Source organism: Nannospalax galili, unplaced genomic scaffold, assembly GCF_000622305.1.
Source record: "Nannospalax galili isolate Female #2095 unplaced genomic scaffold, S.galili_v1.0 scaffold527, whole genome shotgun sequence".
Lineage (NCBI taxonomy): Eukaryota > Metazoa > Chordata > Mammalia > Rodentia > Spalacidae > Nannospalax > Nannospalax galili.
Window position 1 is genome coordinate 424,063 of NW_008355476.1, and position 6,303 is coordinate 430,365.

At 44.7% G+C, this 6,303-nt stretch overlaps 1 pseudogene; it reads left to right on the forward strand.

The window, feature by feature from the left end:
- Nucleotides 1-5,261: 5,261 nt before the first annotated feature.
- LOC103749958 lies at nucleotides 5,262-6,082 on the forward strand (annotated as a pseudogene).
- The last annotated feature ends 221 nt before the right edge of the window (nucleotides 6,083-6,303 follow it).

Sequence of the window (6,303 nt, forward strand, 5' to 3'; positions counted from 1 at the left end):
TTATTTTGATATATCACAGTGAAAGATTTATCGTCCTCTTTTTTTTTTTTTTTTTTTTTTTTTTTTTAAAAAAAAAAAAAAAAAAAAAAAAAAGAAGGAAAAGAATTGTTTGGAAAGGCCTAAACTCACAGTTAATATATAAAAGGTTAGAAAGACCAAATTGTGGATGGGGTTTTTAAGGATATAATGGTTGTGCTCAGAGCCAGTGGGTGGTGCCATTTCAACTATGTAAATCTGCATACTACCACTCCCAGGAACAGAGAACTGAAGACACAATGAAGACACAGCTAGGTTGTAAAGCCTTGCCTGTTTGAATATAAAATCTGCACTTTCCCAGTGGAATCTCTGCCCTCAGCATTCATCTTGGGATGCAGGGCATGAGGCATGGACATGGACAGTATGGGTTCTATCTTCAAAATAGAAGCTTGCAAATCCAAACAAAATTTCTTGGAGGTCTTGGAGTATAAAACAGGAAGGGACTTTAAGCTTAAGCTTTGTAACTTGAAGGACCAGTAGGCCACTGAAGAAATCATATATATATATATATGTATATATATATATTTTTTTATATATATATAATAGAAGAATAGGTCATGAATTTGAGAGGGAGCTGGGGGGAGGGACACAAGAAGAATTGGAGGGCGAGAGAAGGGGAGGAAATGATGTAAACTTAGTGCTCATATATAAACATTCTCAAAAAAGAAAAAATTAAATTCAAATTCCTAGAACGAAATGAAAATAAAAGCACAACTTTTTGGAATCTTTGAGATACAGCTAAGGCAGTTATGTGGCAGTTTGTTGTTGTGAAGGCTGTTAGATGACAGATCTTCCAGATGGTACTGCTCTGAACTGACCTGGAGGTAGAGCTTCTAGGAGCTGACAGGCCGCCTGCTGTGAGCCTGTAGTCACAAAGGACCAAATCTTTCCCCAACCCCTGCCTTCTGGAAATGAGAGGCAACCTGACTACAAGCATGTACTAAGGGCAACTTATTAACTATGTGGTATGGTACCTACCCCCACCTCAGAAACTTCTTAGGGGGACCCCCACTTTGTCTGGTGGAACTGAACTTTCTTCAGAACCCCACTGTGCACCATCTGAGGTATTTCTAAACCTCTCCTCCCTGGAGAAATATTTTAGTGCCTTTCGCTTGAATTTAAACCCCCTCCTTCCCCCAAACATATCAAGTACATACATTGAAATGTCAGAAAACCTCAAGTGCCAGCAAGATGGCTCACTGGTATGCTATACAAGTCCGATAACCTTAGTTTGATTCTTGGAACACACATAAAAGAAGAAGAGAACCAGCTCCACAAAGTTGTCCTCTACCCTCCATACACATGCTGTTGCACATCCCTACATCATACGCACCCCCTACATCATGTACACACATACTATACACATATATACAAACACAGTTTTAAAACTTAAAAAACTGGGCTGGAGAGATGGCTCAGCTGTTAAGAACACTGATTGTTCTTGCAGAAGACCCGGGTTCAAATCCCAGCACCCACATGGCAGCTAACAATTGTCCATAACTCCAGTCCCAGAGGATCCGACAGCCTCTTCTGACCTGTCCACAGGCATTGCACAACTCGGGTGCACTTACCTACATGCAGGCAATGCATGCGTACACATAAAATAAAAATAATAAAATTTAAAAAAAACTTAAAAAACTAAAGAGTTTATTTAATACCAACAAAAATCCCAAATAATTAATGTAATGATGCACATAAAGGTCCTGGAATTATAAGAACATGCATGTGCCATGGCGAACTGTGTACTTCCCAGTGGTTGAGGCAAGGGGGTTTTTAATGACTGTGGGGAGGCTTATGTAGTGAAACAGCAATCTAAAAAAATACTTCACATGTATGAGTGTTTTCCTGCATGTATGTATGTACACCCATGTCGTTCAATGCCTGTACAGGTTAGAAGAGGGCATTGGATCCCCTGGAACTGGAACTACAGACAGTTGTTAGCCTCCATGTGAGTGCTGGGACTCAAACCTGGGTCCTCTGCAATAGCTGCCAGTGCTTTTAGCCACTGAACCATCTCTCAGTTCCCTGAAATGGCAATTTTTAACCACAAGTATTGATATCCAAGGATTTATTTGGAGTCACAGTGTCTGAGGTTTTAGTCCATGCTCATGTGGCTCACTGTTTCTGAGCCCATGGGAAGCAGAATATGGTTGGAGTTGAGCTGCTTATCTCATACCAGCCAGAGAGAGAGAAAGAGAGAGAGAGAGAGAGAGAGAGAGAGAGAGAGAGAGAGAGACAGAGACAGAGACAGAGACAGAGAGAGACGGAAGAATGGAGGGAGGGAGGAAAGGAGGAAGTGGGGGAGAGAAAGAGAGGTATAGGGCAGGAACAAGATTGACCTTTCAGGTCAGTCCCCTTGATCTATTCCTCAAATTGGTCCAACCTCTTAATATTTCTCATCTCCCAAGAGTCCCACCAACTGGCATCCTTCTATCACGTGAGCCTTTGGGAAAAACATTCCAGACCCAGACTGTAACAGCACCCTACCCTAAGCCCTTCCCCAGTACCTGTCTTCATCCTATCATCATCACCTCCATCCCAGAATGAATTTTATCTCCCCTGCAGAGACATGGAAGCCTGAGCCATAAATTCTCTGCAGCTCTTGGACCTGTTGGAAGTAGCAATTCTTCAGTAGAGTTCTGGGCCTCCCTTGGAGTTTGGCTCAGTGATTCCACCCATGGACAGACTTAGGGCTGGACTGAAGCCAGTTCCCATCCCACAGTGTTGTGAATGTCCTTATCGCTGTTGAATTATGTACTTTAAATTGGTTATATGGCTGGCAAAATAGCTCAGTGGGTAAAGACACTTGTTGCCAAGCCTGATGACCTGGTTTCAATCTTCAGGACCCGCGTGATAGAAAGAAGAGAAATGACTCCAGCAAATTGTCTTCTGATCTCCACATACCCACTATAGGACACATGTATCCACACATACACGTGTGTGCGCACACACATTAAATAAGTGCAAACAACCAAACATAGGCTGTGTAGTACACTTCAAGTATGTTGAACAAGTTGTCAGACTCAATCCAGAGACATTTTCATCAGTTCCTAAACAAATGCATAAATTAATATAGAAAGCTGATGTCTCTGAAAGAGAGATATTGTGTTGTATGCCATAAAGCAAGAAGTAGTCATCCTAGACCCTGAAAAGCCACACCTTGTACAAAGGCACACAACCTTACACAGACCTCTGCCAGGCTGCCTACCTAGTGACTGCTTGTACAAGGTAGGAGTGGCCCTGTTCTGATAGCTGATACTTTTTGTGGTCAAGAACTGTTGCTTCACTAAGTTTTATGTTATTCTCCCTTGGTCCCTAAAACTTTCTCCCTGTCTGAACTGTTGGAAGTGCACAGTTCTGCCATAGCACACATGTAGCCTTTGCAATGATCTGGGATTCCCCCATTGAACTTCACTTAGCTTGGTTTTAAAAAAATTTTTTAATTGAATTTTTTCTATTTCATACAATATAATTTGATGGTATTTAGATCCCCTCCCCTATCCACAGTTCCCCCCACCAGTGTCCCCACCAAATTTAAGGTACTTTTTTTTTGAGACAGGGTCTCCCTGTAGCCCCAGCTGACCTAGAACTCTATGTAGACCAGGCTGGCCTTGAACTCACAGAGATCCACCTGCCTCTACCTCCCAAGTGCCAGGACTAAAGTGGGATTAAAGGCGTGTGCCACCACGCCCAGTAAGGTACTTTCTTATATATACATAATATAGCCCATAGATTCTGATTTTTGTCCCCAAATGTCCTTTAGTGTGTGTCTATCTACTGGGCCCACCAAAAGACCCATCCCTATAGGACACTGTCTTTCCCTCTCCCTATAGCCATCAGTTGTCAAAAGTTCCCTAGGTTGGGTTGGGATTTCTTACCCACTTCCTCCTGTCTGTGCTGGGATTTTGTCTGGTTTGAGCTTGCATAGAACTTGTGCACTCTGTCACCATTGCTTTGAGTTTGTATGAGTAGCTGACCAGCTGTCTTGGAGACTGTATACTTGTGGCCATCCACCCTCTCTGGCTCTTACAACCTTTTCCCTCCTCTTCCACAATGATCCCTGAGCCTTGGGAGGCAGGGGTTTGAAACAGGTGTCTTATTCAGGGATAAGCTTTCTGCAGCCTCTTGTTTTCTGCACATTGGCCAATTGTGGGTTTCTATGCTATTCACCATCTGTTGCATAAGGAAACTGGAACTCTGTGTAGTCCAGACTGGTCTTGATCTCACAGAGATCTGCCTGCCTCTGCTTCCTGAGTGCTGGGATTAAAGGTGTATGCCACCATGCCTGGCTTTTCATTTATCTTTGAAGAGCCTGTCTCTGTATGTTGTTATTATTATTATTATTATTATTATTATTATTATTATTATTATTTTTGGTCTTTTGAGACAGGGTCTCCCTGTAGCCTCAGTTGTCCTGGAACTCACTATGTAGACCAGGCTGGCCTTGAACTCACAGAGATCCGCCTGCCTCTGCCTCCCGGGTGCTGGGATTAAAGGCGTGTGCCACTACGCCCGGCTCTGTATGTTATTTTACCAAGATAAAAAGATGAAGTAGACTCTCAGGTTAGCCTCTTCCAGAGCATCTGTGGAAGCCATGGTTACAGTCACTGCTCAGGTTTGGGTACTTAGAGTGAGGAAGGGACCTAAGGAAAGAATGTCAGGGTTCATGAGCAGGCTGTGTGGTTAGAGCTAGAAGGAGGGACCTAGGTTCCTATGGCCTCTTTCAGAGCACTGTGGTAACACCTCAGCTAACCCGTGTGAGAAGCATGATGACCCAGCTGTGAGCAGCCACCAGAGTTCATGCTACCACCCTCTATCCAGGGCCTGTCACTTGGAGGGCAGCACTTCTGGGGCTGAAAAGAACAAGTACAACACTGCAGGTGCTTCCACAGGATGGCTGAGGTGCAGAGCCAGAGGGTTCTGCAGACTACCAGCATCTAATGTTTTAGGAACAGGCACAACTTAGAGAAAAACCCAGCCATGAAAGACTTCATTGCTGAGCCAGGGACCTGGACTCTTTTTTAGGACAGGTGAGCCCAGGGTGAGTTGCACTGTTCTGTTCCCTGTTCTATAGATGAAGACACAAAGGCTCACAAAAGTTAAGCAGTGAGACTAAGGTCACAAACCTGAGAAGGGGAGAAGCAGGTGTTGCTAACCTGACATTTCTTCCCAGGGGTTACCCTGTTGCTTTTTGGGTGACACTAGAAGACATAGCCTTCAGCAAATTCTGCATGACTCCTGGGAGTCCAGGAGCAAGACAGAGAGGTCTCAGGGTACTTTCATGGCTTCTGTGTTCTGCACGGCTGTGGGGAAGGTGTGTAGGCAAGTCTAGCTGTCTCTGGTGGACACAGAAGGCTCCCCATGGCTCTTTATCACATTCGCTAGTTCCATGAAAAGGACCACAAAATGGTTGTGGACTTTTTCACCAGAGGCATGGAGAAGCATGTCCCCACCTCCGTTTGTCACACATTGATGCTGCCCCCAAACTTCCTGCTCTTCCTTGGGGTGTCCCTTGCCCTGGTCCTGGTGTCCAGCTCCTGGTTGCTGGCTGCTGTGAGCATCTTCTTCATGCTTGTATTCCTGTGGCTCCTTGCCAGACAACCCTTGAGGAAATTTGTGACCATGTGTTTGTACACAGACCTGGATGACATTACCAAGATCTACTTGAGTGTGCATGGCTCCTGCTTCTTGGTGGCTGAGTCTGGGGGCCAGGTGGTGGGCATAGCAGCTGCTCTGCCAGTTAAGGATCCCCTGTTAAGGAGGAAGAAGCTGAAGCTCTTTCATTTATCTGTGTCTTCACAACATCAAGGACAGGGGATAGCAAAAGCTCTGGTCAGAGCTGTCCTCCTGTTTGCATGAGACCAGAAATACAGTGAAGTTGTCCTTTGTACCATTGTGCTGATGCGTGATGCTGTGGCACTCTACCAGAGCATGGGCTTTCAGGAGACAGGTGAGTCTTTCTTCAGTATTATCGCAAGGCTGATGTCTGTTTCTTCAATTCATTTCATGTATCCGCTCCCTTCTGCTCAGGAACATGGGCTGTGATCTTATGTCTGTATATCTGTGAGCCTCCAATTCACTGTGCTGTAGGAACAAGCAAACCTGACATTGCAGTGGACAGATCATAAAATCACATTTGTCATGGATTCCTATCTGTTTAATGGTGAGTGGAAGAACCTGGGCAGTAAGTGCCATGTTTCCGCCAAAATCACCTTCCTGCACAGGGAGGCAGTGGCCACTGTTGCAGTGGGTAGTTTTCATGTCCTG